Raw genomic sequence first — 14874 nt, 5'->3', positions numbered from 1 at the left:
AGGTAAAAGAGAGTGAACACGAATGAGCGGCGACATAGGAGCATCGAGACCCGAGAGTGAATGACGTGGTGAGAGTTGCAGAGTTTATAGATATATACATATATCTATACCTCGTGGCCAATGTCAGGCACTAATGTCGATACAGCCTCTGCAACTCGAACTTGATCGTGAAAGCATGAAAACTTCCATAACAGAACTCCGATATATCGAACACCGGAGAGAAATAAGCGTAAAAAACAATCACGAATTACCATGTTTCCTTACAATTTCTACAATTCACGGATTTCAGATAACTTATCAAACCGTTTGAGCAACGTAACACTATTTTCTAATCATTCGATTACGCTGAAGTTTTTGCAAATCTTCATAAGATGATATAATTCCGATTTTCATTTTTTCAATTGTATAGAAATCCAGTTGTCAAATCTGAAGATGACATCATCGTCGAACCGGCGTTCTTATATCACGTCCTCTTACCTATTTTACAATTTTCTTTGAATAATTCTTTTATCAAGAATTGGTTAGCGCAGTTTTCTTTTATCTTTCATTCTCTTAATTCTACGAGTTAAAATCAACGAGGACGCGAACCGCTCTGGAGAATTATGAGAACCGCTGCGAGGAATCATTATAATCCATGAGAATGACATTATTTAATTCATCGGTCATCACGGCTATAATAAGTACATATAACACAATGTATGTGATACTAACCTTATAGACACACTGCAGTTCCTTTCTATCTAGTTCATTGCCGAGGCCTTCGAATGCAGCTTGCATCTTTCATCGTTAGAATTATAATAGACGGATCGGCGTGCGATCAATCATTATTACAAGTCTGCATCATCGTGCGGTAAAAAGCTATTAATAGATGGATTATTGTACAAACGTTAGTATAATATGATTCTTTTTTCTCATTGCACGGGTATAACTGTAACTCGCCTCGTTGACGATTCTTGTTCAAAGTGCAAATTGATACACGAAGGACCGTCCGTTGCGAGAGAACTCGTCTTTGACGTTATATCACTTCGTTGTCAGATGAGCTAAAATCATCGAATACGTCGGGTGTGCATCTCTTAAATGAAATAAAAGCTTTTCTACTACAGTCAAACTTACCGGCTGCAGTCTTCGCGCCTGACCGTCGTTCCTCTATCCTTGATTTTTCTTTTTCTGATGCATTAATAGGTCATTCGGTGGGATCGTGAGGACAGTTTGAATAATCGGTTCGATACGTAACCGCTCCTAAGATTCGTACCGGTACACGCGTTGCGTGCGTCAGGTTTCGTTACCATCGGTCCCCAATGCCAAAGTCATTTCAAAATGGTCGTTAAGTTATTTCGTAAGTTAAATTTCGTCGGTGGTGATGGTTTGGTTGGGTTACATCCAGCCGCGCTCATTCCTGATTCTTCGCGCGACCGGTGCGATAAAAGGAATTATAATAACGTAGTGGGAATCCTAATACTTTACTTATCAGCTAAATACCCATATTATTCAATATATCATCGATCGAACGCGTTTGCGAATATAATATAACTTACCGAAGAATGCCTCGTGTAATGCGCAAGCATTTGGAAAAATTTGCAAAATTTCATGCCAGATTCCAGTTTTTTTCAATCATTTATTTATTTATCTTTTACATAACGGCCACTTAAAATATTTCATTTCCACGAGAGATTGAATTAGTATATATGTATGTACATCACTGCTTCAAATTATTGCGAAATTTTGTACGGCACGTGGTATGATACATATATACATACACGTATGTACACCGACCGCCAGTGGGAGCTTTTGCTCACATCATACCTTTTTTGTATTCCGGGTTTGTCCGAACATACCACATACATACATTGCACGCCGAGGAACATACCTATGTAACATACGTGAAGAAGGTTCATTACATAGGTAAGCACTGCTATTTAAATCCGAGTCCTCAAACGAAACGTCGAATTTACGCAAGCGATAAGACCGTGCCTTAAATGCGTGCCTTAAATTAATCCTGCCGACTGATTCTTGTTGCTCATTGGCTTACACGCACACTTTCCCGTTTCGGAACCGTACGAAGTACGCGCTTGCATAATTAGTAAATTTTCTCTTACCTTCTTCTTCTTCTTCTTCATCTTATTCTTCAAGCTCGCGTCCTATAATTTATTTTGCACGTTATATGCATTCGGTGGTTTTTGACGTACTTATGCAGCAGGTACACACGCAGGGCGATGATCTCCTCGATCGAAAATTGAATTCTGATTCAGCAATTACCTCAAAGACTGGACGTGCGGTCGGTTTTTATATATTTTGAGAGTCGAATATAAACCATGCGGATATTCAAACTACATGACTCGAGGTCCTAATACATATTTAATAGTCCAGTTTCGCTTTTTCGGTGTCGATGTAAGTCCATCGGCCCTAATACGTACAAATTGGCGTCTACATGTGCCGTGTTCCATGACTGGCGAGAAGGGAAAATCTGAACACTTGTTCAAACGAACCGAATTATAAGGGCGATCGATTATTCACCGTTCACCTGTATATCCGCTGTCGCGACGCTTCGATTCTGCATTGGAATTGACCGTAAAAAAGATGATGTGGAGGTACGTACGTACGTACATACGTTGATACAGCGGAGTTGATATTGTAGGTACGAATAAGGTGGTGGAGGGGAACGTCGTCGTTCAGGTATACGCCGTATGTATGTACATACATATGTATATTATAACCAAGTGTGAGAGGAATTTTTAGATCGAGAGAATTTTCTGCTCGTGTCCTTGACACGGTGAGCGTGAGATCGGTGCTTATAGGTGATGTAACAGGACGGACGTTACGCTATTAGCTGAGGACATAAGTGTACCGTACGAATATCACGGACAACTTCACACCGATGGCCGTATAATTCAAGACGCGTGTGAGCAACCATAAACGTAATTGCCACGGGGAAAAACCGCGCTTAAAAATCCTCATCTTTTCAATCATTAGATCGACTTTCTCGTTGTCGTACGCGTACAGAATTTAACGGGGGAATGCGAAAATGACAAATGATGCGCGTCCGAAAATTTGTTGAAAAATCACGAGCGGGCGTAACCGTTTCAAAGACAAATACATTGGCGATAGAATGATTTGTCATCTGCAGGATCATGAGATACAAGGATGTAGTTATTTCACGAAATTAGCAAACCCGTGAGAGCCACCGCATACCACCCGGCTATGGTATATACATTCGTACATACGTGAGTACCATACATATATACATATAGTACCACGTGTAAGTATACCCATAGGCACAAGGTGCGAATCTCGTCGGAGTCCACATACAGTCGATGAATGAAAGTGTTTTGATTTATGAATAAGCACGGTGGCCTTGAATATGTTGACGCGGGCGTGGCGCAACGGATGTCACATATCGGAATAACGCTGTAGTTTAACGAGGTATGAAATTTTATTGGAGAATGATCGTGACCGATTGTAAGAAACAGAAAAAAAAGAAGCCGCCGTTGCACTTCACCTAGAAATCTAACAATTAAAATGCACCGCGGGAATAGCGTTCCTCGATGTTGTTATTAATTTTTGCGTTATCTCGAATCGTTCGCGATTGTGCGAATAAATTCAAAATCCGTGTCGATGATCAGCCAATTCCACGCATTCGTCATTAAAAAAAAACATCATCGTTGCAGAATGTCCCGTCGACGAGATTTCAGCTCCTCGCACCGCGTCGGTGTAATTTCGAATAAGGTCGATGCCGAGTACCTGTGTATGAAATACATTGCGAAGCTGCCGCAGTTGGGGTTGCACGTGCCCTAGATGATGAACTTTGACCTCGCGAGGTACGCTGCATAGGGTCACCTTTCCCGCAGGGATGTTCAGTTTGCTCAGATGGTCAACTGTAACGTGTCGATTTCAGCATAGGCTATAGTTTACCACCGCTGCACCACCCAGTTCCGTGCAGTCATACCACTGCACCATCTGACCTTTAGACAATCTTTCATTGTTCGCCGATGTCGATAGCATTATCGGTGTTATTGTTATTTCCAACTTTTGCGAACGCTTCGATGCTGCGGCTAATTAATTGTTCGATAACTGGAACGCTTCGGGCTCCGGGTGACCGAGTTTTTATACATGATATACCTAGATAGACGATATACAATAAACCGTGTGATAAAATCAATTAGCTGGATAACGATAATCGGTACGGGTCATTGGCCAGTCGAACAAGAAGCAAAGAATCAAACAAAAGGAAAAACGGAAACTGTAGAAGAATTTTTATGGCATATACCACATCGTTAGGGTTTGGCCTTGGCCCTAATCAGAGTCGCGTGGCCATTCGCGGTGATAATCGGTCCCTTCGGAAGCAAGACCTTGACCAAAATTATAGTTCATCGTAAAATTAGTTATACACGTATGTATAACCGTGTTTCGTTTAATATCAAATTTATACACAGCGATTGAAAAACCGTATTGGCTTTTCTTCGCCCATAGCGAAGGGCCTTGGACAAGTTTACCTCGTACATCTCGAAACTGTAGATTTTTCGGATTTCTCAACCTCCGATAACCTCGGCCTTGAATCATGATGCGATCCGTATACATTTTATCGAATAAAGAAATAATGGAATATTGTAAAACAAGCGCATCGCAGCGTCTCCCCCAGCTGTCTCGCACAGACAGATTTCTCGGCGCACGCGGTTCACCTGCACGATCAGCGCCAAGGAAATTTATCTTTGCGGTTTACCTCCGTATTTTGTTTCCGCGTATTACCAAATATATTACTATATTCATTGATCCGACCTCGCGACTCGGTCTTCCGCAGTCCCCAAAATAGAAGCTCGCGATGAGAGAGGTCAGTTTTGCGGGGCCGAAAATAGACCATCGAAGGATTTAGTTTGTCCTCAGCATGATACACGTGAAATAAAAAAGTATTCAGGCGGATAAAAATGAAGAAGGTGAACGTTACGACACGTGATCTAAGCGTTCCGATCAACATATGGAGGTGTACGTATGTGTACATACGTACTTATGAGTATATGTATATTTTTATCGAACCCGGAAAGTCAAGCGTACGCCAAGCGGGAGATACACATTTGAAATTTCTGAAGGTTTTTACGATAAACCCGCCGAAACGACGACGATAAATATTCATAGCAAAATCATATTCCGTTTAAACGTCGGGATAGAAATAAAATACGGAAGAGCAATGTTCAGTAGGTAGGTAGGTAGGTAGGTATAATACATGCATAGTACACGGACAAAAAAGAGCGAGGTCGTTCGATACGACGGCGCCAGGCGTCTCGACGCCTACAGGCTACCAGCAACCCCGGGGTTTCCCGCGTCTGGTAAGCACGGACATATATTTTTACTACGCTACGCGTCTATCCTGTTTGTTTCGCCAGTCAATTGCCCGCCGACAATCTTCCCATAGTCTAGAAAGTCGAGAAAAACAGGCTACGAGTATTTTTTTTTTTTTTTTTCTTCTTTTCCTTTTTTCCAACGATTAATGATGTGAGAATTCTAAGAATTATTACAACGTTTCATCCCCTATTCGATTCTACCCGAAAATAATAATTCGAAATAATTTATCGTTGTAATATAAAAAAGAATTTTCTACGCTTTATGATTTTATATTATCATTAGGTCATTGTATCTTTTCCTTAATTCCAAGAAGGACCATTTGGAAATTGCATCATTCATAATAACGTCGGTTCGGTAGTTCGTTGGACGCAACCCTTTTTCTCCGTTTGTTTTTATTTTATTTTTTTTTCTTTTACAACAGAGATGAATAATTTTATTCTACCACCAAAATGATCCTCAGTTTGATAGTAACGTTATTACAGAGGTCGCGGTCGGAGAATTTCTGGGACGTCGGTCGGAGGTAGGGAAGAATTTATCATCCCAACCAGATCGGCCCCCTACACTCTACGGTGTTGCGCCGGACTTTTGGAAATTCTACGGCGAGGGATAGAAGAATCTGGAATTCGGGAGCAACGACCTCTCCGACTGATCCTAGATGCTCTACCGAAATATATAACAATCCCGACGTGAAAATAAAAATTTAACGAACCTAGACGGAAAAAGAAAAAAAAAAACTTTTTTTCTCAAAGTGTGGGAAAAAATTTGGGTCAGAGTCCAATAATTGCTTCCCTTTGAAAGAAAACTGCCGAAATTTATCACGTATAGCCCTTATCGCGTATAATAGGTAGACAGTTAATTGGATGCTTTTTACCGTCGTGGCAAAAAATAAGACGCTCTTTTTTTTACCATTCATTTAGATTAGATAAAAATCGAGGGCGAAATCAATTCGTGTCACTCTATAGAGTACAGTATGTGATAAAAGCCCTGTGGTTTGTGAAATGGACTCCCCGAGTGACCTTTTTTTTCATTTTTTTTCGATTTTTTCTAAATTTTCAAGAGAATAAAAGAAGGAGGTTGTATAAATTCAACCTCTACCCTTTACCGCGAAAGAGTTGTGTGTACTTTTGAACCGTAAAGCGTCGGACGCGAGGCAATAAATCTTTCCTAATCTTACAATAGTCGCGCAGCGGCGGTGATGCAGGTGCAGGGTCTGGATCTAATACACCATATAATCGTCCGCCGGTAGATTATAGATGCACATGTATAGGTATACATCATGCGTATGCTAGGAGGTTAACGTGAAAGGCGACGGGATTTTGTGACGAGGGTTGCACAGCCGAAATCTTCCCTTCGAATTTTTCTTTTCTTCCTTTTCCTTTGCCTTTTCTATTTCTTGCTTCATTTTTCGTGTGTATTTCTTCGGACCGCGGTTTCCCTGAGCAGGGGGAAAGTAAAATAGGGTTCATCGAACCTTGATGCAGGAAAAAGATCGATTATATCACGAGGAATTCGTCAGCCCAAAGCTTTCCAAAGCCCTTGACGACCGAGGTGATTGATCACCGCGTACATGTTCCCCGTTTAATATATTTTCCATCTCATGATACCAGAATAAAATAGAAAATGAATAAATAAAATGTTTCTATGTTTTAAACGATGTGAAAAATCACGCGAGGGTTGTTGAGAATGTCTATAATAAATAATCACGCCCATATATACCCACGCCGTCCGATGTAAAAAAAATGCAAGTTATACACGGACCAATATTCCGCAGCGGCGGTGTTTTTTTTGTTTTTTTGATTCTTCCATTTTGTCAGTTTTTTTTTTTTTTTTTTTTTTTTTTTTTTTTTTTTTTTTTTTCATCAAAGCGCGTGACGTCCGTCCGCGCCCGTTGCAGCCGATGAAATGAAAAGAGAACCATGACCTGTCTCAACGAGATTTTTTGTTCCACGGAATGCAGCCTCTGACGTCATCTGGTTGGTGCAAGAATCTGGCTAAATACGCGCCCGAATTCAATATGATATCATCAAAAAATATATGCGTATACGTATCTACAAATGTACAGAAATGTATAATGAAGATATACAAGTTAAACATACTTACCTATAATATTACTGATCGATACTCTTGATTATAATTTTGCGGTTGCGGCAAAATTATTCGCACGCTTCTCATCCCTGCAAGTGTCAAGACTTCGCAATTATTCATTTTTTTTTTTTCGGTGAAATTATTATTTATTTTCATGTTGTTTGCGTTTTTCTATATTTTTTGTAAAAAAAAGTTTGTCGTCTTTTTTTTGTTTTTTTTTTCCCCCTTTTCGTTAAAACGTTCCAATGTTTCGTTATGCGTTCATGTAAACTGATGCATAATAAAAACGAGAGAGGGAGAGAGAAAGAGAGAGACAGGGAGAGAGGAGAAAAAACCGTTCATGTAACTATAGGCACGTATTGCATAATGTGTTTTTGTCAATATGTTGTATTATTTCGATATACAAATATATATGTAATTAGGCTCGGTCATTTACTCATACCTCATGTATTACGTACATACGTAATTTTTGCGGGGGTTTCGCCTCGTTGCTTAACGGTGATGATAATATGATAATAATGAAAATCGTTCGATAAAACAGAGATCGAAAAAAAAAATTTATTTTTCTTGAAATCGTTAAAAAAGTATGCAACGCAATACAAATCCTTCGTCAGACGACGCTGAATTTGACGAGTATTTCGTTCCCGGCGATTATGGCGAACATTTTCAAAATGAATTCAATGATTCGCAGCAGCGACAGATTAATCGCATCGTTTCGCCCCATCATGTTCGTTCGTTGTTCAATATTGCATGGCGATATCGGCGTCGGTGAATCTGATCGTTCGATGGGGTTGGCGGTGGACTTCGCAGGGAGACCCGTACGCTCTAACGCAGCAAGGTTTGTGATGAGGTTTTTGGTCTATCGGGGGAACGATGCAGACCCTTCTCGCCGAATTTTCGGGACAATTGTTCGGAACTGACGGAGAACTGAATCTGCAACCTTCGGGAGGACTCGGTCTCGCGGGACAACCTGATCCCGGTTGATGGCAGCAGGACTGGTGGAAGATAATTCGGTGGAGAGAGAGGGTGATGAAAAAGGAGGAGAAAAATTTGCTAAACAATTCCACGCCAAAGGTTACACGGAGATATTGAAATTATCGTGCACGCGCGATTTCGCGAGTTTTAAAGCAAATATCGGGCTCGTGCAGATGGAGAAAAAGTAAAGACAGGGCGTCGTGAATTCAACGCGTGATATACCGAGGTCAAACGCTATAAATTGGTTACGACAAAAATTTCTATTGAAAGTTCAACACCGCACGCGTAGAGTAGATTTCTACATAGGCAAATAATGTCTAAACGGCGATGAATAACGGGTCCACTTGTGTACGTTACTCGTGTTCACGCATAGAAATTACAATTCAAAGTATGAGCCCGGCGACGAAGGTGATCGATGAAAATCGAGACCGATGGCAATACAATTTTTATAGGAGAGGCCCGTTCTCGGTTAATTACCATGATTATCCAGGGGGTTAGGAAAATTCTCTTCCTGCTTTTCTTTTCGAAACGTGTGTGGATCCGGGTGTTTGTTATGAAATTGACAAATTTTGTTGATTTGGAAAATTAATTTGGAAGCCTAAAGACGGACGTCAGATTTCTGTTCCGGGGTTATCATGATAAAGAAGGTTCTGGAAAACATCTTTCGTTCAAGACGAAACGACGTGATCTCCGCTCGAGCGAATCGAGATATCGAGCGTTGAATCTGCGATCTGCGTATATCGTTTGTTTTTCATTTGAAAGCGAGGGCGGGTATACGAATCGATCGCGATTCGTCCGAGGGTTAGGTTAGGTTGGGTTCCGACGAAGTTGCGGGAATCGGTTGGCTGCGACGGGTCTTTAGCGACGCGTATTCTCACTTCTCGCATCATCCCGAATCTGCGGGATCGTGCATTAGCATTCCGCCGATCGAGTTGCGCTGCAACAGCAGCATCAACGGCAGCAAGAGCAACATACGGCGAACCTGCTACAAAACCTTGACTTCGAAACACCGAAACACAGATTCCAACTGCTAACGATCCGCGCACGACATTTATTTTCAGTATACCGGACTCATGATACTCGTATGTAAAAAAACCACTTGGGATCAACCCGAGCCCCTCCGTTTTGCTCGGAAGAAAAATCGACCGCGGCGTTACGCCCTGCGCCGCAGCGCGTCGTACGCCGGACGGTCGATCGGTAGATAGAAAAATTTCGAAGATGAATTCTCGTCGTTGAATTCGATCGACGCTTCTGCTTTTCCTTTTACTTTTGCCGTCCGACCCCACGTCACGATGGGCGTGACGTGGGCCGACAGCGTGCGTGAAACTTGTCGTGTTTTCCGAGGATGATATGCATATATCTACGAGGACTCGGCGAGAAGTAGTCTAATCCGAGCTAAACTCCGTTGCAGAATCTCATTGCCCTACGGTGAATGTTACAGGCTTGCAGAATCGTTGAAATCGATGAAAATCTAAAACTTTTGTCGATTCGCTCCGACGAATCTAGAGTCACGGTGTTGCGCAAAAATTCAACTGGTATTAAAAAAAGACGCGAAACGTTCGACGTCGATTTGTGACCGCCCGGTCAGGCTGCTCCTTCGCGTATATCGCACGGGATTCGTAATGGCATAGCAATGAACCGAATAATCGGGATGATCGCTGCCACTGGCACCACAATCGGGCCCAAGGTTACCAAACAGAGACTGCCCAAATACCCAGATACATAAAATTTAATACATTCGATGATCGAGACGCACACTTACACATGTACACCTCGTATTTATGTATACGCGTGTCTATGTGATTGGGCAATCCCGCTCGCGCTGCTGTCCCGCCGATTCTTTTTTTTTTTCCCTTTTTTTTCCATTTTTTTTTTTCTCTTTTCTTAGTTTTTTTTTTTTCGTCCGTGGATTCGATCAAAATTTGATCACTGTCTTCGTTGTGATAACTTTCGCAAAAGCAGCCGTGCCACGTTACACACCGTCTATTCTAATTATGTACGCGAATTTTAGACATCCAATAGAATATTTTCGCAATTAATTTTCATGGTATTATTGAATATTTCACACCCGTCGCCGTTAATCTTCTCCTTTCTCTGTATCGAGAGCGTCGGATGGCCTACGAATCAACTTCGATAGCGAGTCAATTGAATTGACACCTTTACAGGCATCGCTGGCTAATTCAATAATGAAAGTTTGATTGTTTCGAAGCAGAGCCCTCGAGAAAATAGGCCCACATATCGCTGAACGCAGATGATCATAATTTGAATTCTTCCAAGAATGCACATATGAAATTTCCAACATGACTCGACCATGAACCGGATTGTGATCCGGGTCAAGATTATGGGAAAGATAAATCGATAAAAAACAAATATACGTGTATATAACATCAGCAATAATTAACGGCATCTCGCATCGTTAGTAATCGAAATTTGGACTCGAAATATAAAACCTGAAAACTAGATACCGTTTACGATTTATGCCTCTTATGTTATTCTTCGGTTTTTCACTTTCTTTTTCACCGATACGTCATCATTATTCCCGAAAAATGCTCACCCTCCACATTCCGCACGGGTATCACGTGTTTACGAAGGAATCCCGCATATAATACGCGTTGTCCCCCATGTGACACACGTCGCGTAGTCCCTACTTCGTAGTGACGTAGGTCTTCCGAAGGTCATCAGGGGGATCCGAACGTGGTGACGTACTTTTCCAGACTTGTGTTCCAACGCGTCGTCCCTTCGCCCCCTTTATTTACATTTTATACGTACACACGATGCATCCTCCCTGCAATTCTGCAGCATCACGCGGTTCCTGGAACAACGAATCGGCTCGAACCCAGTGTCAAACGATACGTGGAAAAAAAAAATCAACGAAGAACCAACAAATCATCCTGTAGGGAGCGAGAGTGAATCAGAGGTAAAGAATTACGCCCCATTCATGCGCGGGCGATGATGATACGAAATCTGTTACGCGGTATAATAAAAAGATGAATTCAAAATAAGAAGACGAAGCTCGTTAGGACGCGACCTTGGAGGAATTCCTGCAATGCGACGGGGTGAAAAAAATCAAATAAACAAGAAACATGTCAACATATATGACTCACCGCGATGTCACCCTCGCGAATGACGTCTAGCGTGAACGATTGTTCTCCTCTAATTGATTTTTTCGCGGGTATATGGGACGTTTGCCAAGTGCACATGCGGTTGTCGAGCACCAATGAGAATACGCTTCGGAAAATGCAATAATTCCGATCGTTGTATTCAAAATTCCATAACTATTTCGTACACGTGGCGTACGGGTGTATAGTAGGTATACTTTCGACGATCGATCCGATCGATTCTATCCTATGACAAATGACGATACAAAGATATCGCGAATACAATGTGATAAGGTTCAACGTTCTTTTGTTGAATTTCTAACGGTAACCGAGCCGCGCGTGTACAAAATTGACCTTCCAATAATTCTCATAGATCGGCGAGTTGTTCTGCAGCAACGGTCGCGCGATTCTAATATGTAGACCAATTCATTGAAAATGAACGGTGAAGATCTCGATCGTTCTTATGATTATTATAATTGTTATCATTCGAAAACGGTACGTTGCGGTCTCCGTAGCCGCGTCCACGGCCGCGCGTTCTTTGCCGGGGCCAAAAAAATATCGTCCGCCCAAAAAACGATGTAAGATCGCGCCCGATTCGGGTCGAATCGGAACGGTCTCGATTCTCCGTTTCCTGTGTAGACGAAAAATTGAAAAATACACAGGTATGTAAATGATATCTACGTAGGTATAGACGTTACGTATAATATAGCGACGCGCTGTATGTATACCTATTGTGTGGCACGCAAATGATACATTCAAAGAAAAGAGACAAAAGGGACAGAAAAAAAATCGAATAGCGAATTATCGGGAGAACGTACTATATCGAGGGTCCTTGGTCCTCGAGGATGTTTATCCACCCGAGTGTCACCTTGCCACGCACGTGATTTCGAGGTGGAAGAATTGTCAACGCATCCTACCGCACGTACGCATTTTGACTGCAGTCTGCTGCGCAGGGCGTGACGACAAAATCGTTTGCATGGGTGGAGGCGATACGTGTATCAAAAGAGAAACGGAAGGTGAAGAAGGATGAAAAACTCGAAGCTGTGAAAATGACGAAACTTGCAGGAATTTCGTTCACCCGCGAATAAAAAAAATTTACCGGCGCGAGGATCACCCGCATTTTCACGACACTTCCGATTACGCGTTGTATCATCTGGATCGTTGTTTCGTAAGCCGTCCACCTCGGGAAAATCGGTGATCGCGATAGGTGTATCAAGCCTGTGAGTAATCACTGATAATTATTTGTCAACTGACACGTAATTATAATACGTACGGTATTTACGTACGGTGGACGTGACCTTGTCCAACGCGATGCCTTGTTTACCGGTGAGTACGTTGCATCGTTTGAAAAGACATACATATATGTATAAACACAGGTGTACATAAATATCGTGAAAACGTTTGGAAAATTTTTACATGTATATGTCAGTTATACGCGGATATGTAATCCGAAGCTGATCGTCTAATGCAAAATAAGCGCATCACCCTTTCCGCGACGCATCGTTAAAAATACTCGCGGTGCAGATTTTCGAATAAAAGAAGAAGAAGAAGGAGAAAGAACTGCGAATTGGGCATCGACGAATACGTGTACGTGCAACGTATACGAGGGATCTTATGGGAGTCCGCTGAGGACGTCGGGAACGTTCTTTTGCGCACATGAGGCGCCCTTGGGACACTAATTTTAGCACACACGTGAGTGATCGAAGGATCTAGAAGGTTTGGGGAACATTTGCTCCATCATTCGCGCTCGTCGAATAATAGCGGTGGGAAGAAACAAGTTCCTTTAACCGGAATCGAAGGGATTATATTATATTGTTAAAACAATTTCGACGCGTCGTATACGAAAACACGTCTATATTTAATTCCTCATCCCTTTCTCCTCGCGAACGTACACGTATATTCACACGTACGCCTATTAATAACGTCGTGAAAAGTTTTCTTTCAAGTCGATAATAACGATAATGTCTATATTTATTCATTATTCGGGGAATTTATAGCTGCGGGTGAAAATGAATCCTGGCGGGCGGGTCTTCGGCTCCGCAGCTCGATTCCTTCCCCGCGGTCGTCGACCGAACGAAGAATTCCCCGCGTTCCGGCGTTGCGCTAGACGGCGACGCGGTGCGGGAAAAATAAAAAATAATTAATAAAAAACAAAAAGGAGAGGAAAAGAATGAGAAACAATGTAGACGTATACCTATACATATGTCCGGTTGATCGGACTTTGATACGAGGAATCTCAGCTGTAAACACCTCGGCCTTGAAATTTTTCAAGATGCTACGCTGCTCTAGTTCATTCTCCGGATGTGACATCGGGAAATAATTATTACAATTATTCAAAATCGATTCGCTAATCAGCATCGTCGCGACTCAAATGACGAGTCGGAGGAAATTGGGAGAAAAAAAAAGGGAAAAAAACACGACGATCGGGGGTAAACGCCGTATGACATATTGTACATCCTACGTCATTGAGATCTGGTCGTTTGGTTTAACCCTTTTTTTTTTAAATAATGTTAATCGAACGTGAACTTTTTCGGGGTGGGTATATACATATATGCGTTGCGGCTAAAATAGACGAGAAGTCGTTGGCCCCTAGTTTGATTAATAAATTTTTCGCATCGACTGGGCGGCGCGTGTTCCCGCAGAAACGTATCGGTATAGGCGAATTGTTGGGGTCATTTCTCTCGTCTTCCGTATACGTGTGTGAGTACGTGCACAACACGAGCGGTTCAATTCAGTATTCTCGGTAGTGGTACGTATAAGCGAAATTTACGTATAATGGCGTGATATATCCTGCCCGATCATATAACTGATGATACGATAATAATTTTGATTCTTGCAGGTAGAAAAGTAAAATTAAATATGAAGAAAAAACAGAGAAACATTAGAAGTGGAAAAATATCATGATGCAGGTGTCTGGATTAATTGCGCGTAGGCTACGTCCCGCAGTCTAGCAGACGAAATATGAAACGAATAAGAAGTTCGGGCGAAACGGAATTCCGCTACCATGACGAACGAAAGAAATTAATTATAGTAATTGTATAAAGTAAATAAATGTTAGCGAATGTATTTTTAAATATAGATTCGAATATTATTGAGCCAACGTGCAACGCTGGGCTACGCTGCGCGTAACCGGGATGTTTAATTTTTCGCGGGGTATACGAATCTCACCTCTCGGTGGAAAGGAAACGACGGTCAACGCGTAGAGCTTATTACCCGTAATACGAACCAATGACGGAAACAAAACACTGCAGACACCCAAGCCGTACGGGGGGTCAACGTTCATTGAATCGCGTAATTGCAGCGTATAATTCATAACCATTAATTTTACGTCAGGCATAGGTATACAGATATCGCCTGCCGGTCAACGAACTCAAGGACAGAT

The 14874-nt window shown here is 42.0% G+C and overlaps 1 long non-coding RNA gene across 1 annotated transcript; it reads right to left on the bottom strand.

The window, feature by feature from the left end:
- Positions 1–7963: 7963 nt before the first annotated feature.
- LOC105690927 lies at positions 7964–11406 on the bottom strand. Its single transcript, XR_001103323.2, has 2 exons — positions 8872–11406; positions 7964–8414 (listed from the first exon to the last, which is right to left on the bottom strand). It is a non-coding gene; the product is annotated as an uncharacterized LOC105690927 (long non-coding RNA).
- Between the last annotated feature and the right edge of the window lie 3468 nt (positions 11407–14874).

This window comes from Athalia rosae, chromosome 1 (genome assembly GCF_917208135.1).
Source record: "Athalia rosae chromosome 1, iyAthRosa1.1, whole genome shotgun sequence".
Lineage (NCBI taxonomy): Eukaryota > Metazoa > Arthropoda > Insecta > Hymenoptera > Athaliidae > Athalia > Athalia rosae.
The sequence above is the reverse complement of the archived record's forward strand: the minus strand, read 5'-3'. Positions and strand labels throughout refer to the sequence as shown.